The sequence below is a fragment of the Equus przewalskii genome, chromosome 3 (genome assembly GCF_037783145.1).
Source record: "Equus przewalskii isolate Varuska chromosome 3, EquPr2, whole genome shotgun sequence".
Taxonomy (NCBI): domain Eukaryota; kingdom Metazoa; phylum Chordata; class Mammalia; order Perissodactyla; family Equidae; genus Equus; species Equus przewalskii.
This window is the reverse complement of record NC_091833.1, coordinates 51626958-51652719: the sequence shown is the minus strand read 5'-3', so window position 1 is coordinate 51652719 and position 25762 is coordinate 51626958. Positions and strand designations below refer to the sequence as shown.

The 25762-nt window shown below is 37.9% G+C and overlaps 1 protein-coding gene across 8 annotated transcripts in view; it reads left to right on the top strand.

Moving 5' to 3' along the window:
- ARHGAP24 (Rho GTPase activating protein 24) overlaps positions 1-25762 on the top strand; it is a 720487-nt gene that overhangs the window by 494146 nt on the left and 200579 nt on the right. Inside the window, exon 1 of one of the 8 annotated variants that reach the window (XM_070614425.1) lies at positions 21507-21695. The exons of 5 other annotated variants lie outside the window; for them this stretch is intronic. The gene's annotated coding sequence lies outside the window, so the exon portion shown is untranslated. Of the gene's footprint in view, positions 1-21506; positions 21696-24084; positions 24380-25762 lie in introns of those variants that run through there. 2 more of the 8 variants (XM_008524786.2, XM_070614424.1) reach the window with 2 other exon arrangements.

The following is a 25762-nucleotide window of genomic DNA, read 5'->3' as shown; positions in this document are numbered from 1 at the left end:
GTCGTGTTCCCCAGACAGGCTCAGATTGAACAGTCGTCTGAGGAGAAAGAGAGATATATGGTGGCAACGCAATTTTAAAGATCCCGCTTAAAATTTTGTGAATTTGTGAAGAATTTGATACTTCCCAGTTGGGTAGACATTGAATTTCAAGTTCTTATGAGCAAGTAATGTCTAGGTTTGACTCTTGAGAATTTATAGAGATAAGGAAGTGAGCAATTGGTACGAGGCTTTCAAGTCTGCTGAATGCTGAAGCAGCCAGGAACACCAGAAAGGGGACTGAACTTAGATTAGAAGACAAGAAATTAGTCCTGGCTCAAAATTGGTGAATCATGCGACGCTGAGCAAGCCACTTCATTTTTTGGTTCCTCTGTTTACAAATCTGTAAAACTGGGACGATTATTTCTGTCTTGTTCGCTTCCCATGGCTGTTACAACAATCAGATTAGGTGACGCTCTGGAGGAGCTTCACGGCTATGAAGTGCTATTCAGATGTAAAGCCGTGGTAGGGATTGTCTCCATTTTAAGTCCTGAAAAGCTTTTTGAGGGCAAAGACTGGATCTTTGAGTGAACGCTGTTAATTCCTGAACAAATGAATGAAGGAACATGTGGCATAAATTTGAGCAGAAAAACACTGGGAGGTGATTCTCCCATTGCAGTTTTCTGTGAGGTTGTTTATTTTTCATTTTTCCTAGAATCATAAAATATAATTCTTTTTTCTTCTTACCATCTCAACATACTTATGGGGACGATTCTCCCTTTGTGCAAACTAACTTGCTTACCTGATAAGAGCCTTTAAATTTAGTAGGTGAATGTTTGTCGTGGAGAAGTCCATTCCTTATCTCAGTGCAATGTATTTCTAGGTGTAGCTGATGTCAGATGTCAGAGCGTAGACACGTCAAAGCTTGTATGGTATTGAGTATTACAACACATGAAATAACAACACCAACACTGGTTTCACAACCATGCATTCTTCAGTGATTGAATAGCTTGTTTTCTTCCTTAATTTTTTTGGAAAGTAAACATCTTCCTTCATGTGCCACCACTGCTTCAGCTACCAACCTATGGGGGAAACACTTAGCACTCTGAGAAGCTTCCATTTATATCAGTTACAATTGGTAACACTGAGCGGAGTATTGTTCACAGCCCCTTCTAGCAAAAGATAAGACACTAAGAAATGGGATAATGTTTGAGATTACAACAGCCAACAGATGATACAATAGATCCATACCCATTAAATTATTTCTTAATAGTTAATAAATGACCTGATTAAAAGTCCCATACTCATACACAATAATTACAGATATTTAAGCTATTCTATAGATTTAATCAAAAAGATTTATTTTTAGGAATTGGACATTATGATCTTAACTTAGCTTAACTTAACTTCTAAAAATTAGAGCTGTAACATTTTATACCTGACTTTAAAATGCCGAAAATCCAATCTCAAAACTTTTTCATTATAATATAACTTTAGGGGATTAGTAACTAGTATTCATTTATTTTTTATTGGAAAAGAACTTACAGAGCCTAGTTCTTCATTTTCAAAAATTATAAGAATCAGAGTTTCACCGTGAAAAAAAAAAGGGGGAGGAGGGGCTTAAACAAATAATTCTAGGTACTGAACAAGCTCTTTTCTCAGTATCTTTTCTTTTTTCAATGACTTCAATAGCTTTTGAGCCAAGAAAGTTTTCATACTATTTAAAGAGGAAAGTTTTCATAAGTCACACCTAAGACAATGTCAACCCCTCTGCCATCTTTTGTCCATTTGTTTCTTTGCTGTGACAAGGCATTTTATTTCCTGCAGTTGGCTTATTTTGTTGACGTCCAGGACTCAGGACCTGTTTACTCAATGGCAGTATAATTCCAAAGCCCCTTTTTGACCATAAGGGTTTGAATTAAGACTAGACAGGAGGAATCCCTCCGTGGCTGAAGTGGCTCTAATTCTATAGCAATGATGCGGGAATCAGCTCATTTCAGGGTATTACTGGGGCCCTGAGTAATCTTAACTACGCTCAAAGTTATCTTTGTGTGTTTTCTTGTTTGTCTTCTGACAAGAGTAGCACAGTTGTCTGGGGGTTCCTGGAATCCAGCTCTGCCAAGGAGGCCAGATGAGCTTTCTGAGTCTGGAATGAATCCATTGTAGCCTATTTGGGTCAAACTACGTCTCTCTCCCCCAGGTCTACTTTCATCTGGCTTGGAACCCTAGGGGGATATACTAGACACTCACTAGAGGGCAGCAAGGGGTTAGTGGAACCAATTCTTTAGGCACTTGCTGGACTGTATTGTGTGCTTTGAAAAAAAGTATAACAGTTTAAAAATGTTTATTCACTGCTACTTCCATTATAAAATGCAATGGCATTAATAATCTAATTATGTTAGTTTGTTTGCTTCACAAAAGCTTGAATAAAAGACAAGCACAATCTGGCTATTATAATGAAAGAAGTCCGTCACCTCCAAGGCCTTCATCAGCTGCAGGTCCTGGAGATAGCTGTGTACCTGGGAGAGTGCAGGTCCCAAAAGGGGGCCTATTCTCTGTGTCCACGCCGGGACCCAAGCCACAGCTGAGTGGGTGTTGAGGGAGGAGACCTCAAGTCCAGAAGCAAGAAATGAAGGACAATGACTAGGCCTCTCTGAGAAACTGGGGTGACACGGAGACAAAGGAGGCCGGTGAGGAGGTATTTCTCTCCAACGGGTAAAGAGCCCAAGTCACCAGCTCCATCTGGTGGTGCATTTGCAAGAAGGAATACCACTCACATGCCTTCCAGTACAGTCACCCGTGGAAATCTGGGCAAGGGTTGAGCATCTCGTTTCGTAGTTTTATGCCGTGAGAAGGAAGCCCAGCGTTTCAGTGCCCATGGCATGTGGGAGGGAGGGGAGTAAGCAGGTTAACAAGGGCAGTGACTTTGTGAGATGTCTTGAGGAGGAACAATTTTGTGAAAGGTGGCAGGACAAGGGGGAGACAAAAGGGAAGAATTATTTGAGTCGTTGTGTGACACACAGTGGGCCTGAAACTCACAGAGAACAGTCTGTGGAAGAGAAAAACATTAAAAGCTGTCAAGGAAAATGATACATGAGCCACCTCAAGACCCTTCAAAGGAAAGGAGAAGATTAGGGTACAGAAGGTGCTATAATCTTGCTAGTGAGGCTTGAATATAAAAGTTACTTTATGATCTTTTTTATTGTTACCATACTTCTGCCAATGTATCCACAGGATGGCATGAACTGTACAACTTAGTTCATAATTAGCAAAAACAAATTGCACTTTAATCTCCAGATGTCACTATCAGATGTTCAATGAGGATAAATATAACACACCATTATAGAATTTTGCTTTTAATCTGAATATTACTAGAAAATATGAATCCCAATCCCATTTTTTCTCTATGCGTCATCTGGGGACCCTCTGCAGTAGAATCACACAAGAGGAAATGATACTTGTACGCTAATAAGTATACAAATTCTTCCTTTTGGAGGAAGAATTTAATAAAGACTATAGGAGGAAGATATAACTAGTGTTAGGAGAACATAAAGAAGGGGAAAATTATTTTCTGCTAGAAAAAATCAGGGAAGACAATGGGGAAAATGGCATTTGAATAGGTTCTCAAAATACAGGTAAGATTTTTACAAGCAAAGTTGTGGGAATAATGTTCTAGAAAAAAGGAACAGAATAATTAACGGATACCTGCTTGGCCAGTGAAGAGAGACTGATGGCTGTGATATTGGCATAGAGGTTGAACCCAGCTTGTGAAAGGCTTCATGCAGAATGTTAAGAAGTGAAATTTATTCAGTGGTCACTTTGGCAGGTATCTGTGCACAGCTACGTGATCAGAATTGCAGCTGAGGACAGTATCTCTGTCTGCAGGGCTGGGGCAGAGATTGAAGGCAAAGGCATAGGAAGTGAGTGAAACTGTCCTGGTCTGAGGGAACGAGTCTGTGAAATGGGGCGATGACAGTGGGAATGGAAAGAGGGTATACATGAGACAGAGGGTAAAGAGGGAAGAAGTTGGTTGTTAACTTGAAACTTTTTAAATGTGCTTTATCAATTCTTGGAATGAAGAAGGAGTTTTGTCTTCCAAAACTTCATGTGCTGCAACCAGGCATCGGTTAGGATGAGGCCAAAGACAATCCAGCTCCATTTTCAGGGCTCAGCAGTTGACTCAGAGATGGAGACAATGAAAAAAGTAAAGACAAGAGGAAAACGTGTCATGTTAATTGGGAGGTCCAAAGTGTTACAGATAGCTGTGGGTTTGTGGCTTCATTTAGCAAAATGATTATAAACTTTTCTTCCTTATTTCTTCTGGAAAAATGCAGATTTACTGAATTACATGTTAACGTGTTTCATTCCATTTATTTCTTAAATTAAATATCACAAGATTATTTCAATGAAGAGGCATCTGATTTTAATCCCAATAATAAAAAACAAAACTTAAACCTTGGAATAACTGAAGCAAGTCAAATATAAGTGGTTCAAGATTGCATTATTTTAATATTTAGTAATACTGCTAAAATAGTATTCAGCAGTCGTGCTGAGTTGATTAACCTGACATCTTATAGTATTACACATCCCAAGTTTTGAAAATACTTTATGACTAATTTATGAATTTTACTTTTATCCTTCTTCTTAGTAAATATTTCAATCATATGAAATGCCGTTCTTTTATATTGCAGTGGAATCTTACATGCATGTCTAAGAAACTTAGAATTTTCTAGTTGAGATTTTCTTTAAGTGTAGCATTGAGCTTCTCATATGGCAACAGAAATGCCATTTTCTTTCTACAATTTGAGTAATCTGCTTCTAAATAGGAAAAGCGGAGAATAGGACCAAAATGCCTGTGACACTGACCTTTGGAGCAAGATTTGAAGCCAATTAAATCATTGCCATATGATGTTGTTTGGACTGTAATTGCTTTCGTAATGAGATGCAAGAAGAACAGCAGGCCCAGAGCCAAGAAGGACAGAGCTTGGAAGAGTTCAAGGCCCATCACATGATCGATTCTTACAAATTGTCCTCAGAAGAGATCTGACTTGCCCCAAGTAGTTCACAAATTGAACTGCCCAACTGTGTCTTGTGTACATTTTCTGCTTTCCAATTTTGACAGTTGCATGTCTGTTATGTTCCACTTGCTCTCTGAAAAATATTTCTCAGCTCCTTGCCTCTGCCTGTTTTCAGTCATGGATCAGTATTACTACAGCTTATCAATAATTTAAAACAAAAATATGGAAAACAACAGTAATGAGATCTCTGTAGGCATCGCACTGTCAGCAGGAAAAATGAAGACGTGGTAATGAGGAAAACATTAGTCCGATTAGGAGGGAGAGGTTCTCATTCTTTGGTGGTGGTGTAGAAGCTGCAATTACCTCTCTAAATGGTGCTTGAGATCACAAACAGCTTGGAGATAACTGGAGTTCTTCCTAATTTGATTCTCTCTTGTTATTCCATGCTTTATCAAAGTTAAGGAAGTATGCACCCAAATGTTACTAGTGCAGCCAAAATAGTTTTAGTGCTATTTCTCCAAGCCTCCTGATGATTTCTCTTTAGTTTCACTATGTGCTGAAACTTCTGAGTAGCTGAGAATGTTCTCTTCCAGTCTCGTCCCTCACCAGAACTCCTCAGCAATCACCTGCTCCCCACCTTCAAAGAGCCCCACTGGGACCATGTGGATCTTTATTGACCTTTTGTTTATATGAGTGGATTCTCTTCTTTGCTCCTCCAAGCTGGAAGTTGCAATCAAGAGAAGGGGAAAGATAAAACTGAGAGAGAGGAGTTAAAGGGAAACCAATAGAAATTATATTTGGAAACCTGAGTAGACTGGGAGAGGGGATTTTTAAAGGAAGCAAAGATAAGGTGGTCCTGATGCATGGGTCAAATGAAGAATGCATACGAGATGAAGATGGTACGAGAAAGGGGTGGAGTTTCAGCTTAAGCAAAAATATGCCCTAAATACACGTTATGCGTGTGAGAGGTAATGAAGGGGAGAGTTTCAGAAGCAGAGAACACCCCAAGGAACGGGCAATGGAGATGACTTCTTTTCACCTCAGCATGGCAGGTTTTAACCTTCTGGATGCTGGCTCCTCCGTTCCTCGGGAGAGGATCACTGTCAGTGAACCAACAGACAGATTTAAGGTATTTGCAGAGAGAGGAAAGGCCGAGTCCCTAGTAACGGCTGTATTGTGATCAACAGTGCTATTTTGTTTCTTCTCCAAAGTTCCTGTTTATGTCTCATAGCCTTTATATTGTCTTTTCAAGAACTGAGCCAGTTGGCCAGTGGCCACGGTAAAATTGCGTTGCTAGTGAGTATAAATACATCCCATCAGTGGACACATCTTTCAGTATTCTGCTTAAGCTCAGTTTTCCATTTGAAATGTCACATGGTTATGGGTGAATAGAAAACATTATTTAAGAAAAGAGGATTTGCTCGAAATAGTGTCCAAATACTAAGCTGCAGTATGGAACAATTATCCGTATCATTAAGAAATTTGGTTCTATTTTTATCTAAAAACTATTGTATGCCTTTACATTTATGCATTCATATTTGGCTCTGTTTGAGCGTTTGTCTCCTGTCCAGAAAATTGTGTAGTCCTTTTTCTATGAGAATGAGAAGGACAGAAAAGAAGGTGAGCAAAAGAAGGATGTGTGAGAGAAAATTGGATGCCCTGCTACCATCCTTCCACTTTTCTCAACCTTCTCTGTACCAAGCCTAATTAACATAAATTAACAAATATTATTATTAATAAAACTGTGGTTTCTTTAGAGGTGACAGTGCCAAGAACTTTGCATATTTATCTGAATTATTGTCTCTATTTTACAAATTAGGAAAATGAAGGGAACCGAAAGGTTAAAAATAAAAAGCCCAATGTCATGAGTGAATGAGCTGGGCCTGGTCCAGGTCTGTCTGCCTCCAAAGCCCACGCTTCACATTTAGGCTCTGCTGCCTTCCTTTGCAGCGGGCCCACCAACAGAGAGGGAAGCAGTTTCCTATGACACTTAAGCAGAGAATTCCTGTGTGCCTAAGAGGAAGAGACTTACTCTATACGTGTGGTTTAATTAGCGTTAACTGTGAAAATCAACAAGTTCAGGAATGCTTCTTTTTCTTAAGAAAGGAAAATCAAGATGACATGGTATAAAACTTGGAGTCTCTATGATTGTTTTTTTCAAGTAATGTTTAAAATTTAATGACATAAAAGCTTAAGTCTTCTTTTGGACAATTGATTCTCCTACTAATATCTAAAAGAAAATATCTTTAAAAGGTCGAATCTTGCAAAAATTTTATCAGTATTTTGAATATGTATTCACTGCCAGATTCTGGCGTTTTATAGTTGCGGGAAGTCAGTATTCCAAGTGGAATGATTTGGTGTAGTTATTTAGCTCTGCAAAAGCACGCAGTATAGCATTCATTTGTAATAAATCACTGACATTCTGCTATGGTGGCCAGGCCATTATTGTCTTATATTAGGAAAAACACTGAGTGCAGCAAACAAGAATTATATCCCATGTAATATTATTTGCAAGAATGATTAACTCGGGTGCCTAGGGCACTTGCATAAACAGCTGTTTCTTGTATTTTCCAGGTGATAAAACCTATTAGTTTGGCAACTTACAGAAAAGCCATTAGATCCATGCCAGCACCCCTGGAATAACTGAGGCCCATTAGGCAGGGAACTCCTCCGACAGCGAGAGGCAAGGGGCGGGAACTAGGAAAGAGGCCTGGTCTCTAAGCGTCATCCGATCAGGAAGAACGGAGAGGAGCCTAGATCCTTCCAGTGGTGGAAGGAGGTGTCCAGGATTACTTATTCATTTATTCTTAGTGTGTTCATCTGTTCATTTATTCCTTTATTTTAAAGGGATATCATGTGTTAAATACTTCTGTTTTACTCTCCTGAAATATTATTACTAGTGGGGTGACAGGCTTTAAATTTTCAGAAGTCCATGATATACTTAACAAGCAATCACAAACTTCTGCTTTCTTACCAGGCCTGAGAAAGCTAGAGTCTTCCACAGTGAAGGCCTTTACAAAATGCGAAAGCAGCAATAAACAGGATTGATATTTACATTAATATTGCATGTAACGCCCCAAAGTCAGCATCCTATATTTTCCATATCAGAGTATGTGTCACACTTTATTTATTTTTAATGTTTATTTTCTGTCTCTCCTAATACATTTTAAGATCTGTGAGGAAAAAGATTTGCAAGTTAAAAGAAAAGTATAGAATTCAGCATCATGTATTATGCTAAATGCTGCGGAGTTTATGAACAACACTGAGGGTTTCTTAAAATATTTATTGACAGTTTTTTGGGGTTTTTTTTTTTACCACCAAGAAATCTCTAAGCCACATTTTCTTTGTTCCAGCTTTTCTTTAATTTGTACCTTCTCCTACTTTATTTTAGATGCATTAGAATAAAGAGAGAGGCTGACAAGTTCTGGTTTCTGTCTACTATCGTGTGAGGGCTCTTACAAGGCAACATTGTACTCCCCTGTAACATTATTGTTCTCTGTGCAGTAATCATTGCATTAAAAGGGAGCAGATTCTGTGCAGGGATATTTAAACAATCAATGAAATGCATTCCCAAGCAATAATAATGTGAGGGAGTCACTGCAATTTGATTAGTGACCTTTTCATTCTGTGTAGAGATCACCTTTATTGATATCCTTAACCACATGAAATGCTGCTTTGATGCAGCTCCCTTAAACGCAGAGCTTGGTATTGATTGAGAAAGAAGATCTGAGATTTTGTTAGCGTCGAGCTGTTTACAGAAACAAGAGGCACGTTCCTCTTCTTTTCTCCAGCCCCCAAAGTAATTGCTGTCTTTTTTTGACCAGCAGTTGACAGAGAGGAGAAACCAAGGACATTTTCTTACTTTTCTTCTGTTTCTGTAAACAAAAAGCTATTTAAGTGAGAGAGCACTTTCTAATACTCACAGGATGGAGACATTTCATATTAGCCATGTTGGTGTGGCATAAGTATATCCCTTTTCTGTTACTGTGATTCTCAAGGATCTCTCGTCATACAGCTCCTTGTTAGTACTTTCCAGTTCAGAAAGCTTATACTACTTCTCCATGTGTTTATATTTAATCAAACCAAGTCCACTTATTTGCTGCCTTGTGAAAGGCCTGTGTTATCATAGGAAAGACCCAGAGATTTTTGCCTGTTGGCCTAAATAGCTGATTATCTGTGAAAGGTTTAATGTATATCTGCTTCCATACAATAGAAATGGAATATTTTTTAGCCTTTTAATGAATGAGAACATAGGAATCAAACCCTAAGTTTTAATTCCCAAGCTAATGTTTTAAATGAAAGTCAACTCAAGTTGAATATACTATACATTCTGGAAAAAAAGGAGTTTAGTGAAAGGTAGCTATTGCTTAAAACTGTGCTTTTCAACTTAATTTGGTGAGACTAATTTGAGAATAATTCTGTGTATTATGCATTGGATTGTGTAGTGAGTGGAATATTAGAACATGCTCGTGAGTGGAATTACGAAGTTTTTGTTTTGATTGATTCATGGAGTAAGTTCAGAGCACATCAGTGCTCTTGACGGATTCAGAATGAATAATTGATGGTTAGCAAATAAACACTAGAAAATATGGGTCAAAAGATTTACTAAGGTCCATGTGTAAAAAGATTCGTAGGGGAGGGGTAGAAAAATTCTTAAGGGTAGAAGTGTTTTCATATTCCTTTGGGCCTCCAGTCACAATAGCAGTTTAAATAAATACCTGTGGGCATAGACTATTTTTTATTAGCTAACTTTTGATATATTAATAAAATGTAATTAAGTAAAAAGATTACTATGTATTTGCAGTTACAGAGGGACAAAAATTAGTAAAATAACTATGGAAGATAAGTGGGGGATAGGTAGTAAGAATGGATAGGTTGTTTATCATGAAAACTGAAAATTTGTCATGAAAACCTGTCTAATTCTAGGTTTCAAAGACAGAGACCAATTTTTTCAAATAAGCACATTTTTTTTTTTTAATCAGTGGCCATTCTCTTTTAAAACATGAAATCTCATGTACGGCATAGCCCTTTGGTAATGAAAAGTCAAGAGAATGAGACAGGAACCAGCCTAACAGGATAGGGTCATTCACAAGCCCCCTGGCCTAACTAGATAAGGCCCTTAACCATTCAGCAAGCTAAGAGAATCAGATAGGGGCCACCGAGATCCAGATTCCGCAGCTTCAGGACTTTCCCCAGGCTTAGGCATGCGCCCTAGCACCCAGGAGTCGACGGATGGTGACCTTAGCCCCATTAGCATAATAAAAATCACACCCAGGGGTGGAGAGCTAGCATGCTAATACTACACACAGTGCACATGGTGGCACATTGAATAACAGCGCAAGGGCAAGAAAAACCCCACCTCTATATGCTATGACAAGGCACTCCTCCCCAGTCTTTGCCTAACAGAATCCCCACAATCCAATTCCTTAAGGAGCCTGTCACCAGTTCCTTTCCTTTCCGCAGAGGCTCCCTTGTGCCTCTCTTGAGCATAAGCTGATAAACTTTTACTTTTCTACTCTGGTTTGTTGTCTCTCTTGATTTCTATCCTGGGGGACAACAAGAACCCAATGCACCAGTAACAAGTAGAGCAGAAAGAAATTTACGCTCAATAGCATGGAGTTGTTTTTTGTTTTGGGGTGGCTGTTTTGTTTTCCAGCATGAATTTGTTTTTTTCCCACCCTATGAACTATGGGTCAGAGTTTCTGCAAACATTGAAGATGTTGATTTGCTGCACTTTGCTATTGAGTCAGATTTCTTGTACTTTGCAGTCTGTTCTCAGCCTAAAATAACATCAACAATGGTAATGCAAAATCAAAATACTTAAAGCCCTGGAGGGAAATTTCATCAAAATAATGCCCCCATTTCCTAATCTTGAATATTGTGATTCAGCCATCCTCTTAGATAATAGAAGGAAGTGGAGAAGCGGGTGAGGGCTGGAAATCAGAGAATTAAGTGGAGACAAAAAAAGATAGGGAAGGAGGATAATAAAAATATTGGAAGAAGATTTTGGAATTTATTGTGCTTGCATAAAGGTCTGGGGTGAAATTTAACACACCGAAAGCACTCCTTGCTCCTTGGCTACTGCAGTGTCTCTAGGTGCATAAAAATGAACCATTCTTTTAAAATCGTTAGTGTGCAGATCTTTGCCAATCAAAGTGTAACCCTCTGACCAGCAGTATCAACCTGGAACTTGATAGAAAATCAAATTCTCAGGTCTCCACTTCCACCCCAGGGCCAAAATCAGAATCTGCATTTTTAAGTAGACCCTCAGATGTTCATATGCTTGTTAAAGACCAGAAGTACAGCTGTATGTGGCCCTGTGTTTAATGGCAGAATATGCACTTGTTCCTATGTGACCAAGGACCATGAACACAGAAGGATAGCGTGTGAAGAAAAATCTCCCAGGATGAAAATATAAATAAAAAGAAATACAGAATTTCCCACTTGTACCAAGCTCTTCCCACTAGACAAGAAATCATTAAGGTCATTCATTGGCTCTACTCTAGAAAACCAAACTACACTGGGTCCACTTGCCTTTTTCTGCTTCTCAAAGTCAAACAAAAACTTTCTTACAATTTTAACGTTCAACAAATAGTTTTAAATGGTTTGTTTATCTTTGCTAGCTCAAGTCTTCGGGTAATAATATTTTAATGTTTTGGTTTTGAATGAATTTAAATGTTTCTCCAGGTTGCACTGCTTCCAACTGTCCATTTCAATATAGATCTATGCTTTTTAGAATTTGTGTGTGTGTGTTTCATATGAGTTATGTGACTGTGATGCATTCACACACACACGCACACACACACACCACATTATGTATTCACGTGAGTGTTTCCTCACCTTTATTACATGCTCTGAGACTAGAGCAGTTTGTGGCATCCCTGTGGAGGAGGACAAAGACTGTCTGTGTACACCAATGGCACTGGAGACTCGAACAGAGCATCTCAGCAACAACAAAACCAACCCGTGTACTTGGAAGACAGGGAGGAAAGTGACACCTGTCTTCATCATATGGATGGCTACAGAGGGGCAAGTTATGAAAGAAAAGAGAAAAAATGTGTTCAAATTTCAGTATTATATTTTAGTCAGGGCAGTAGCAAATTATTTTTGGCTAATGTTAACAAATGTCAAATATGATTCTAGAGAGAGGAGAGACTCTTCCCAAACTATGACATTTTTGTTAGGAGTTAAACTCTGTTATCCCTTTTTTTGTCCAGCAAATGATCCTCTCATGTGTGAACTGGAGAATACAGTACGTTTGTATATATAATGCTACAATGCTTACATTATTAACTTTTGTTTATAGCTTGGCCCTTGGAAGTGGCTGTTGAGGAAAGGAATTGCTCTAAACTTGAAAATCGTAAGATTTTCTAAGGGTACAGCCAAAGAAATGTACTAACTCCTGAAGAGTCGTCTTTGCTCTGAGGGAAAAATAAACAGTGTACTTACAAGGTGGGAAGCATGTCAAATAGATTCACCTTCACAGTCTCAAGAAAAGAGAGACTGTTCAGAATGCAGCTGCTGGGTTTACTGTGAACAAAGTGAAATGCATTGGCATGACAAGCTGCAAACACTAGAGTGAAATAACAACAAAAGATAAACTAATTAAGAACAAAGAAAGAAAGATGAGAATACCATGCCAAACGCAGCTTGAAAAAAATCTGAGAGAATAAAAACAAGGTTGAAATCTGATGTCCTCCACAAGTACCCAATGCTATGTATTATAAAAGAAAATGCATTACCTAAAGAAACCATGAATTCCGTAGACATGAGCTCAAAGACAGAGTGATAAACAACAGAAAGAAAATGCTTCTGAGTTGAGGAGGCTAACTGTGAACTTAAAAAGACGTTCATAAATCTAACAAATATATTAGGATCAAGAAAGATAGGAGACAGAGCTACACAAGAGATCAATGACGTGAAGAAAAGAAAGACTTGAAAAAATCATGGTGAAACCAGAGGGGAGACACAGAAATTGGATAATTAGAGAAAAGATGATAGATAAGAAGGCAGTAATTTGTATTCTTGAAGTGTAAAACCCAATACATGGACAGGGAAAAATATTTAAGGACATAATGAAAGAAAAAAAGTAGAATGAAAGGAGTACCTGAATCTTCAGATTAAATGGGGACATCAAATTGACATAAAACGTAGGCTATCTGGACGTACCCTTCTCATCCAGCATCAAGGGAAAAGGAAAAATTCTGCTGGTATCCAGATGATAAAATGAAGTTACACAGAAAGGGAAAAAACAAACAAAAAAAACAGGCTTACCTCAGACCTCTTCCTAGCGATGTTGAGTGCCAGAAGATACTGGAAGTTCTGGGGATGATCAAGTGATACCAGTGAAAATGTATCCAGGCACGCTGCAGTAGAAGGATATTCTCAAATATACAATACTTAAGTCTCCTTGATGAAATTACTCCAATGTGAACTTCCTGAAACCAAAAATGAATCAAAATCAAAAACTCAAGTGCAGGAATGTGTGATAAAATTCTCATAGTGACATTGAATTAATTTAACTACAGGACTAAGATTAACAACTGGCAAAAATAGGGTTATAGAGCAGAAAATAGATATAACATTATTGTTATTACTTTGTGAATATTTATCCATAATAGAAGTATAGGAGAAAGTGAGAGGGGAGATGAGAGGAAGTATAAGCGATAATCTCCCATATTTTTACCCCGAGAACCGAAACATACTGTCAAAACTTGAAACGTATGATTAAAAACCAGAAGATATACTCTGTGTGTGTATGTGCATATATATATATTTTTTTTAATTTCCCTAACTCTGTCGGTGAGAGGGTCTAGAAGCAATGGCAGGAGTGTTTAGCACTTGTTTTCTAAATGGCATTCTCCCTTACTATAAATCAAGGTGAGAAGACTGATCTAAGTGTGGGACAGAGAAAGTATTGCTAAGCCTGAAACATCTTGTTACAAACAAAATACTCTTATTTGAGTATTAAAGTACATAGTAAAATAATTGGTTTTAACCAATAAAATAAAATAAAAACCCATGAGTTTATATTAGATAAATAAATTGGTATGACGGGAAAGCTCTTTCTTACAATAGAATGCCAATTAATAAATATAGAAGGAATGAAAGAGAAAATCATCAGTGGATCCTAAAGCTACTGGGTAGGGTTATGATAAGAAAATGGATCAAAGCTAACTTCATCAGTGTCACAGCAGTCTGACATCATGTGCCTCTTGATAGGATGCAGTGAGAAGGACATAACATAACTTCTCTGGCATTTCTGCTAAAAATGCATAACCTGAATCTAATCATGAGGAAATATTAGGCAAATCCAAACAGAGACAGTCTATAAAATAATTTGCTTGTATACTTAAAAAATTTCAAGGTCAGTAAAGACAAAGAAAGGTTAAGGAAATGTTCCAAGTTAAAGAAAAATACAGAAAAATGGCACTAAGTACAATGTGTGACTTGGATTGGATCCTGAAACGGAGAAATATTATAGCCTTAAAGGACATTACTGGGACAATTTACAAATTTGAATATGGACTGTTAATTAGATAATGATGTTGATCAATGTGAAATTTCATAATTTTGAGAAATGTCCTGAAACTATGTGAGAAAATATCCTTGCTCTTAGGACGTACACGCTGTGTACTGAAAAAGGTACACATTGTTTCCAACCTACTCTCTGTAGTTCAGAAAAAAATAATATGCACATCCATAGATTGAAAGAAGGAAATTGGTAGATCTGAGTAGAGGGCATATGGATTTTACTTGTAGTATTCTTATAATCTTTCTGTAATTTGAAATTATTCCAAAATAAAGTTACAAAAACCTAATGATGACTCATATCTCTCTTATAGCCCTTCCATCTTTGCACAATTATTTGTTACCACATCCATCCAAGTGAAAACAGGCATCTCCAAAATTTTTCACTCAACAGCATATCCTAATGCATGTATGTTTCATTAATTTGTATATAAACTACACACACACTACTAATACTTCTGAAATTTCATTGAAATGCCACAGGTCTCAGTCTTTGTTCATCTTTTCTAACTATACTCACTCTTCTGGCGATCTCATCTGTTCTTATATCTTTAAATATCATCTACTCGTCAACAACAAATTGGGTTTGAAGATTAGAAACACTCTAACATTCCACAACAAATTCCAATGACATCTCTCCCCATGACCAAAATACGTATTCTCTCATGGGAAGATTTTACTAACATAGATGATGATAGATTCATTGAATAAAGTGAAGAAAAAAATTAGAGTTGAAGTTGATTGGAAGACAAAGGAACTATCAACTGTAGTTTCCAGGATGAAAACAAAGAATATATTGCCTAAAATTTCTCTTTTTTTAAGCTAGTAGGTTGATATTTGTAATTTCTTTTTCAATTTTTTGTTCTTCTTCTCCCCAAAGCCCCCCAGTACATAGTTGTATATCTTAGTTGTAGGTCCTTCTGGTTCTGCTATATGGGCCGCCACCTCAGCATGGCTTGATGAGTGGTGCTAGGTCCATGCCCAGGATCTGAATCGGCAAAACCCTGGGCCACTGAAGCAGAGTGCATGAACTTAACCAGTCAGCTATGGGGCCAGCCCCTGACTAAAATTTCTAAGAAAAATAAAATTATTTTCTGGATAGGCTAAACGTGACAGTAGTTATCTTACCAGTTCAATAACTGCTGGCTAAGGCTGGCTTAAGATAGTGGGTTTTTTCTAGACAGTCTGTGGGAAATATGCATTGATATCTCTTAATGTCAAACACTGTAAATTCTACAAGGATAGTGGAATTAATAGATCCCAGAAAAGTGTTGGTTCCCCACTACAGAGTCCAATTTATGATGAACGAGGGTGATATATTCAAGTCAGACTTTTTATTGCTCAGTGGTCGTATAGTGATGATGAAAAATACAGGATTCAGGTTTGAAACACATATATCCTTACACAAAAGCAATCATTAAGAGACATTCAAAGAAGCAATTCTTGAACACTTGATAAAAAGAGGAATGGATACTAGGGATGTCAATTCACATGTGGCTGTTTCCTGGCAGCTTCTCCCACATTGATGAGATTAGGGCCCTTGGTGTGATTCATCCATTCATTCCAACCAGTAAATATTTACTAAGTACCCATCTTGCTAAGTGTCTTAACTGCCAGTAAGATACCATTGCACTTATTTTTCTTGGCCGCCTAAAAGTTGTACAGATAAGTCCAAGGGTTTAAGAATGGAGAAGGGAGTTTTTATGTTGGGAAAGGAAGACACATTTATTATTATGCTTGCTTGCTTGCTTGTCTCTAAAGATCAACAAATTTAATAACTTAGCTAAATGTTGGAAAAGGGGAGATAACTTTTTCTTTTTCAGAAACAGATTTGTGGATACATCTATGTATATACTATACATGTGTGAAAATACGTATGCAGACAAAGAGAGAATCTGGATGGATGCGCAGCAAACTATTGATAGTGGTTAACCCTTTAGAATAGTATCGGTGAGGGTTGAGAGGGTAGGAACATTAAATACTTCTTTGTTGTTTATATTTTTTATAAAGAAATATGTTACTTCTGTGTTGAAAAGTAATCAAAATATGAGAAAAAAGTTGGGTTTCCTTACGTTTGGTTGCATTGAAGCTTGAGGTCCAAAAGCCCAGGATTGATGGGCAATTCATTTTCATTCTTTTCTGAACCAGGCATGTGTATCTAGGAACTTGTCCAAGATTACAGACCAGGGAGGCGCCTCCTCTGTTCATTGCCAAATTCTACCTTGTAAATGTGGATCCATTCTTTCCTTGTGAAAAATGACAGTGGAGGTAAACAACTTTGCACTTCTGGGAGAACTCTTCTTTTTCCTGTATAAATTCAGGAAGCTTGATCCTCAGCCTGTTTTGGGAGCCCAAATAAGCTTAATAGTTAAAAATTATTAAGCACAAGGTGGCTCAGCATTTTATATCTGATGATTTTTCCCGTCAGAAAATTTTAACAGTCCTCCTATTATATACTAAAGAAGAAAATGTCTCCCCACGGCCTATTCTTGCAAGTCTTAAACAATCATTGCTATTGTTACCATTACAGTTGTTTTGTCAATAACTGGCTGTTTCAACTTCTTTATGATGCAACGGATATCTTCTCAATCCTCATAGATAAATAAACTTTAAGCAAATTTAAAACATATGGGAGATAATTATCTCAGCGAATAGTCGAATTTCACATCTGAAAGAACCTCCAAATAATCTTCCTAAATCATCTCATTTTATGCAGGAGAAAACTAAGCCCTAATGAAGTGTTTTGTCCAAGGTCACTCAGCTAGTTGCTGGCAGAACCAAGGTTGGACACCTAATCAATTTTGGCTGATACCTCCTATCTGTACCTGGGAATGTTTGCTTCCCAAGCTATCCCCATCCTTCTCTTAGTCTAGCCTAGTAAGGAACCTTGAGGAAGGATGGATGGAAGGGAGGAAGGATGTCCTCATCTCAGTAAAGACTTTGGGAGTGGACAAGAGAGTAGAGCAAGATTTTATTCACTTTGGTGTTTATTAATATTGACTCAGTCATGGTTAATACATTGAAAAATAAAGCCTGTGCTTATTTGTAATAATCAGAATAGCTAGGGGCAAACATTTATACCAATATCTTTATATGTTATAGCCAAAATGTTTATGTGAATACATTACTTTATATGGGAGACGAGACACTTTATAATTATCTGTGATTCTCTTATAATAAAGTATCATTTTTCATTGTCCTGTATCATTTTTTAATAAAATAAGCTGTGGAACTAAAATAATTAATATATCTCAAATGGTTCAGTTGAAACTTTGTATGTGACTTGAACACCTTGTCCATGTTGGGTAAGAATTCTTGACTTTTCTTGTCTTGCCTCCAAACAATAGGAGCCAGTTACTCTAAAACCTATGACCTCATTCTTGATACACTCGTCATCTGAAGGTCAGGCTTAATGCTGACCTCCAGGTAGGGTGGCATGTATCCAGGTTTGCCTATAAGAGCTGTGGTTTTTATCTTCTATCTTATTGTAATTAATAATAGTGCCTCCTTTTACTCTCAAGGAATCAAGATTTGGATGGTCAAGTATATGGTTATTCTACCCATAGTGGATGTAAAATGTGCTAGAGAAAGAATTTTCCTACCCCAACTTTAAGACAAATCTCAGCATTTTTTCTTGTCTGAGCTATGTCTACCCCTTTCTGTTTTCAATGTCTTAAGAGTTTTACCTCTTGCCTTCCTAGATGCACTGAAACTGATTTATCTTTCAAACTCCATTCTTCTCAAAGCTCAATATTTGACTTGATTGAACTAGGTTATCTGCCGAGTCCACTTTTATTTTGTTTCAACTGGCTGTTGTAGTGTAGAGTGTGAATAAATCTTCCAGGCTTAGAAATAATAGATGATCAAGAGAAATTTGATGAAGGATTTGTGCTTTGCAGGGTAGCTAAGTATGTAGTTCCATAGAAACAGTGCAAATACAGTTGTTTGTGTGTTGGATCTCAAATCCGAGCACACTGATGCCTAGAAAACCTACACAATTCTGCATATGGAATCTGTTAAGATACTGCCAAATTATACTGCAAACGGTCTCTTCAAGGCTAGGCACCCAAGTGTAAGAAGGGGTCCAAAATTTATGACCTCCTTAAAGGGACAGGTGATTTAATGTAAAGAATCTGGGCTTTGTAGTCAGATGGACATGAGTTCAAATTCTGCTATTACTCTTTCGAGACGTGTGCCTCCGCTTCCTCATCTGTCAGCGGAGAGAACTTAGAAAAACACTCTTTTACATAATGAGAACTTACTACATTTTCATGCAATTCTAATACTGGATACCTTTTTCCCTATTGATTTTATAGACGTTTTGAAAGTAAGTTTGCCTTTCCCAAATCTTTCTTCCTGTGGAAAAATTTAAATTTCTCTTGAGGCCATCTCTGTCCCTAATGCCTAATTTCAGACCATCTCAATGTCTTACTTGAATAAAGAAACAACCTCTTAAATAGTCCTTTAGACCCCCTGTCCCCAAATGCATTCTCCACTTAGGATTCTAAAAACAAAATATCCCCAAATCCTTCAGTAGCTACCCATTGCCTTCAGGATAAAAACCAAATTCCTGAGCCTGGCTTTTGCCTATATTTCCTTCTGAGTATTTTATCTGTTAGTCTATGTCTTTCTTTGTACATTCCAGCTCTGTGGAACTACTTGAAGTGACCCAGGTGTGCCCTATCACCTGCCTGGAATGTAACCCTCTCTCTTTCTGCTTTCAAAATATGTCTTGGTTTCGTCTCCTCAAGGAAGGCTTCTTTCGTTACTTCCCACCTCTGTTCCTTGCTTTCATGCACCTCCTGTAATCCTGTGCCGATCTCACCAATAGTCGTCTGTAAACTTCTCCCTTCTCCACTTCCAAAGGGTAAGCTTCCTGACGTAGGATTTTGTCTTTTTCTTTATACCCAGGCATTGCACATTATATGGACTCAATAAATATGGCTTCAATAAATTGAAGGAAGGAAAGAAAGGATGAAAGGAGGGGAGGAAAGAAGAAGCTTTTACCATATTTTCCTGGGGAAATTTGTATTCTGGAAGATATACAATAAAAAGAAATATTATCATCTCGTGAGATAACAAGGAATAATTATAGAAACCTCATTACCTAACACAAGGCCTTGTCCATAGAAGAGAATCAATAAATATTGGTAGCTTTGATACATTGACTAAATAAATGCCACTTATGTACTTAGATTAATATATAGTCAGTACCGTAGGAAAAGGCCACTTTTTTCAAAAATGATTTTAAGTGATGTTATTTGCCACTGAGTAGCAACAGTGTTCAGACCAAAAATTTTCTCTGGCTGGGGGTCCTGAGGGGACAGCTGCTGTGGCGCGCGGGAAAACTCATTTTCTTCCCAACAAACACTCGTCCTCTCTTTGCCTGCCTCACACAGCCTCTTTGTAGCCATCACACAGCTACCTTTCTGATGTGGCTGGACGGAGTGTGTTGAGCCAGTCATGTTATTCCACAATGTGTCTGAGCCCAGGACCCAGAGAGGCTGACTCACCAGAACAAGTAATTATGAAGCAGTAGGACATCAGACAGGAGAGGAAATCTAATTTACAGCTCGCTGGAGAGCTCTGAATCAGTGTGGACGAGAAATGAGATGGGAGATTAAATTATCTGTGAGCTCACCTCTCTAAAATTATTTAGTCTGCCCCCTTTTCATTTAGAAAACATATGTTGTGAATGCAAGGCTTTAGCTTCTGCTCCTGAAGAGTTGGCAGCTGAGAGCAGTTTCTTGAAACCACCTGGAAAGGATAGAATTAGCTTTAGGCTATCTGCTAATTTCATAAGGGCAACTATTGCAGAGTTCAGGAAACAAAGATGGCCGGAAGCTCTTAGGACCTTCTTGCAAACGGGATCGCATATCTAGTTAGGTGTAAATATCCACAGAAGATATTCTGGCAAGTCAAGGATATATTCTGGCCTTTGCGATAACAAAATTCAAGGGCTTAGAGGCACCTTGTGTAGATACTGCTACCTCAAGCCCAGCGAGAGCTCTTTCCTTATTTCCGGCAATGCCTAGCTGCTGAGCCACAGGGCGTTTACAGAGTTCAGTCAATCGCAGAAGTAGATTCATCTTTGCCTTCATGCCAACGGCTTATGTTAGATGTTTGTTGACTGAAGAGTAGTAACCCAGGCAGGAAATATAATTAATTCATTCAAGTAATATTTGTCAAATGCCTATTTTATAGTAGACACTGTTCAGAACACGGGGAATAATGTGGTTTAAAAACCCTAAATCTTGTGTTTCTGGTCTTATTTATAACTTCTGATACATTTCTGATCTTATAAAATTTATTCTAGAAGAGATACAGTAAACTGACTAACTAATTAAATGAATGAATAAGTAAAAAAGAACCAAAGGTCATTTCAGATACTGGTAAGGGCTATGAAGAAAAATCAAAATAGGGAAATGGGGTAGAGAGTATGTGTCTGTGGCCGGGAGGATGGTTAGCTAGAGTGGTCAGGACATCTTTTTTCTGGGGTGGTACCTTTTGAGATGAGTCTTGAATGCTGAGAAGGAGTTAGTCCTGTGAAGATATGAGGAAGGAACATTATAGAACAGCAGGTTAGGAAAGCAGTAGGAAAGACAAACAGGGGTCAAGTTATATAGGACCTAGGAGGTCATGGTTGAGCATTTGGATTTATACTGAGGGCAATGGGAAGCCATCGCAGGGATGAAGCAGGGGAATGATGGGAAAGCTTTGGATAATATGAAGCAAGAGAATAATGAGAAACTATTGGGGGATATGAAGCAAAGGAATGATGGGAAACCATTAGAGGGTATGAAGAGGGGATAATTACTCTGGCTGCTGGGAAGAGATTGGATTGTGAGAGGAGACGGGCAACAAAGTAAGCATGAGCTTGAGTTGGTTTAAGAGAGTTGATACTTAAGGTTTTTATGTGCTTCAGTTCCCTGGGACTGTTAAAACTTCCATGTATGAAATCTCCTGAGCACAGAGTATTATAACCCAGTAGCTGTTCGTGCAGTCACTTCCCTTCACTGCTGTCACAAAAGAGCGCTCTGGGATTCCTTAGTAAAAGCTTTCTTCTAGTGTTACTGTGAACCTGCAGACTGAGAGGAGGAGATCAAGAGTTAGAGGGTTCCCACTGCCTCGCCTGTGGTAACATGGTCTGCCCTGGAGTTCACCTCTGCTGTAAGTACTTCCCCCATCAGTGAAATTCAACGCCGCAGGTCCAGCCTTCATAACACAGGAACCGTTCCCCTCTAAACTACCCTGGGATTCTGAAATTCAGAGCACGCCCAGAGTAGGCCAACTTGGAGTGTGTCCAAGAGCCCTAAATATAGAAGGACAAAAACTTTTAAATAGTTGTATATCATTATGCTATTTTAGCTTGTGTTGAATTCACATGTTGGTAGCACAAGCTCCCCTTCCAATCTGTAGAAAAGAACCATGTCATGAATTACAAAGTAAATTTGAGGGCCAATTTCCTGTTGCTTGCACTGGTCACCAAAATTGCTGGTTCTCTCTCTGCTTAACCTATTTCGAGAAACTTTGGTTCTTGAATTCAATGCCTATAATCTATTGTCTGTGGCTCAGCCCGCTTCTGTTCTAAACAACCTGCTTGTACGTGACTTCTCTTTTTGCCTTCCTTCCTGAGTCCACTCAACAGCCCTGAATCACCCTGACTCATTTCATTTAAATCTGTGTCTTCCTCACAGCCTACTTCGCTTCCAGGTTTTACTCTTATTTTCTTCCTGCTCCTTCTAACAGATGAAAGGCAAAATGTTCAAATCAAAAATAAAGTTTCAGAAGTAAAAGAAAAATACGGCATACTTTCAGTAAACCAAATAATATGTATCAATGTGTCAAACTGTTATCACATTTGACAATTAGTATTATGTATAAATGTAGTTGTTAATGTCCTTTGGGATTTACCTTTGCATAGAGCTCAATTAGACAATGAAAGAAGTATAGGATCCTGCTATTGTGTTAAAAAGCACAAACTATGGTTTTACAAAGTTTCTGTCTCAACATTTTCGTGTTTTGAATCTCAATTGCTTATTTGTCAGGATTGGAAAATTGATATAATACCCATTAGTTATTCAATATTTTGGAAAATATATTTCAAAAAATCTAATTGTCATTTAAAAAGAATACTTTTATAATTATTTGGTCACGATTACATTGCTTTCTGCCAAAGACGAGGGCAAGTGTAGATACAACTTGATCTTAAAGAATGAATTTGAAAATGGGTCTTTAATGATCTGACCATTTGCTAATTGTGCCTTTAAATTGTGGCATCTGAAGTAGATTTGTCTTTAATATTTCAAGGAGCCAGATCAAATAGAAAGATTAACAGTGACCAGAGCAATTTCAATCTGGTCCACTTCATATTTTGGCTTATCTGACCCCAGGATGGATGTTGAGAGTGGGCAACTCAGTGGATAGGATGTAAATAAACTTTGGGCTTAAAGTGTGAGAATGGGTTAAAAGGTAGCTATACAAAATTGACTTTACTGTAGCCCTTTGATGCTATTTGAAAATTATGCACTTCTCTAAAAGAGCTATTGCTTGTCAGTTACAAAATTCCACAAAGGAAGGATGAGGTAGGTTTATAAATGTTCAATTAATTTATGTTAAATAAGTGAGTTAATGAATGAACGAATACATTTCAGAAAGGAAAAATTTTTTTAAATTATTATAACAAGGACATCACTCATTCAGTTAGAGGAAAATAATTTCTTCATAAATAAGTAGGAAATGTTATATGAAAGACACCAAATAAAAATTATTATGCTGCTTCTCTTTTATTTAACAACATATATAATCAATAATAATTAAGAATAAATTTGTATGTGTGGTAAAAAAAATCTTGACAAATTGGAAGTGGGAATTTGTGGTGATAATAATGTATGTGTTTCAGTTTAAGACTCATGTAACAATGTTGCTGATACTGACTAGAAAATTGTAACGACTTACTGTGACTCCTGTCACAGCCCCATCTCTTACAGACATAGTCCTCTGTGAGGACTAAGGGATGTTAACGTCCCCTGAAAAATGGCAACTCCTGAGACGTAAAAATATTCTGGGAAATCAGCGAAGGAAAAGATTATTTCCTAGGTATACAAAAAAGTTGGGCATTATAGAGAAAGTTTCAGTATTAAGGATTTTGAAGTGGAGGGAAATGTTTTCCCTGAAAAGAGATGGTTCTCACACTGTAATTGTGTTACTGCCACCTCCCTGGGGTGTTCGACAAGGATACAGCAGCGAAAGGTAAACCATTTCCCCTCAGGTAGGCTACAGTAGTGGAAAGAGCATTGAATTGGGAGTTGTGAAACCTGGTAACTATTCTTAACTGCAGCACTAATTAGCTATGAGCATGACCTTGTGCAAATATTTTCTCTGGGCATCTGTTTCCTAATCTATAAAATGAGGGCATTGGGCTAAGTTATATTTAAGGTCCTGATGTGCTTTCTATGGTTCTCATCTCTTCTCTTCTTCTTCTTCTTCTTCTTCTTTTTTTCTTTTTCTAAATGCTCAAATACTACATTATTTAAGGTATATTTCCTGGTAGTTTTTTTCTCCCCTCTCTGTCTCTTTCTTCAATATATGGGATAGGAGGATACTGACTAAGTCTGAGGAGAAGGAGGAGGAAGAAAATTAACAACAGGAAGAGTTTATATCCCCCTCTACAAGAAAACTTAAATATAGCTACCACCGCTTTGAAAGGAATGGTTTATGTCCAAACAGCATTTTCCAGACAAGCTCTGTACTTTTTTGCCAGCAGAATTAACTTTAAACTGAAGGCAGTAGACAGTTAAACAAGAGTCGGCACTGGAAACAGCTGTGAGTAGACAAGACCAGTTACTTATAAGGTACTGTTTTTCGCTCATTGAAATCTCCTTCAGGGTTCATTGGTTTCGGGCACCAGCATTCCATGGTCATTTGACCTTTTTCCCCCACCTAGTCTCTATTCTGAGAGAAAACACACTCTTTAAAATAGCTCCTTAGCTGTGTCGTTTTGTGGCTGTTGATATTTGAAGCTACTAGGATTTTGCTTTGTTTTGTTTTGAGGAACCTAAGGACTGGTGTTGTTATTTTATTTTGAAGCTTAGTTTAGCTTTGTTCTTTGTTGTATCTTGTCATGGGTGGTTTTCTGTTTTGTTGTTCATGTCAGATAAAGAGGGATATGCTTTCTTGTTACAGAACGTACAGAATGCTCTTGACTGAGCGGGAGGGATAGCTTAGTGCCTCGTCAGCTTGAAGTATAGAACCAATATAGAGCCAATCAGATAAGGAGACCAGGACAGGGCAGCTCCAGGCACTTGAACTGGCTCGCTGGAGGCTCCCTGACCTCGTCACAGCTTGGTGGGTCCGACTTGGAAAACACACGTTTTTGAATTGGGGTTTTAACCCGAAGTTTGCTTCTATATTTAATTGTTAATTTTAACCTTTCCTTCACTCCTATTTATTTTCAAAAATTCTGGTAAGCCTGCTTTTTTTTTTTTTTTTTTTTTTTAATGAAGTTTCTCTTGTATAAGCTCATCCAACTTAAGGGGCCAACATTTCTAAGAGTGATATTTGCAGTAAGATTTCAAATCCCTGAGCTATGGAGGGGCTCTCAGAGCAGAAGGCAAATAGCCCAAAGTGGCAGTGGAGGAGACAGAAAGGACCCTGTGTACCTCTGTCATCTGAGTTGTCACTCTTTCCTCAGAGGCCTGGCTAGCTAATATGTAATATTTGCTGCTGGTCAATAAACAAATAATGGAGACAATTAACGAGTTCTGCTTATGTGGACTTGCCAAAAAGTGAAGCTTACAAATTTACTGCTGAAAATTCCAAAGGTTTTAGAAAGAATTTAGCCATTTGGGGATAATTATCTTTCTGAGATCCACTATGTGTTTCGATATCTCTCTGGGATCGACTAAATTCAATTTAATGTTGTCTGAATTGCTCAGCATTCTCATCACGGATACTCATTGTAGAATTACTCTATAATGTAATAGTACTCTGGGGGCCTCTTTGGGGGTGTGTAAGGCTATTACTTCTTATGTCAAAAGGTCACATAATCACTGTGCTTTTTGAAACTGTTTTATTATTTTTATAGGACTTTTTTTTCTCCTGGGTCCACTGTCCATCTGGATGGGTGACTTCTTTACTTATTGGTGTGGACAGTTTGCATTCCTCTGACAACTGCCTATAACTTCAACCACTCCTTTATAATTATCATTTCTTTTGTGCTGTGCACAAGACGACCA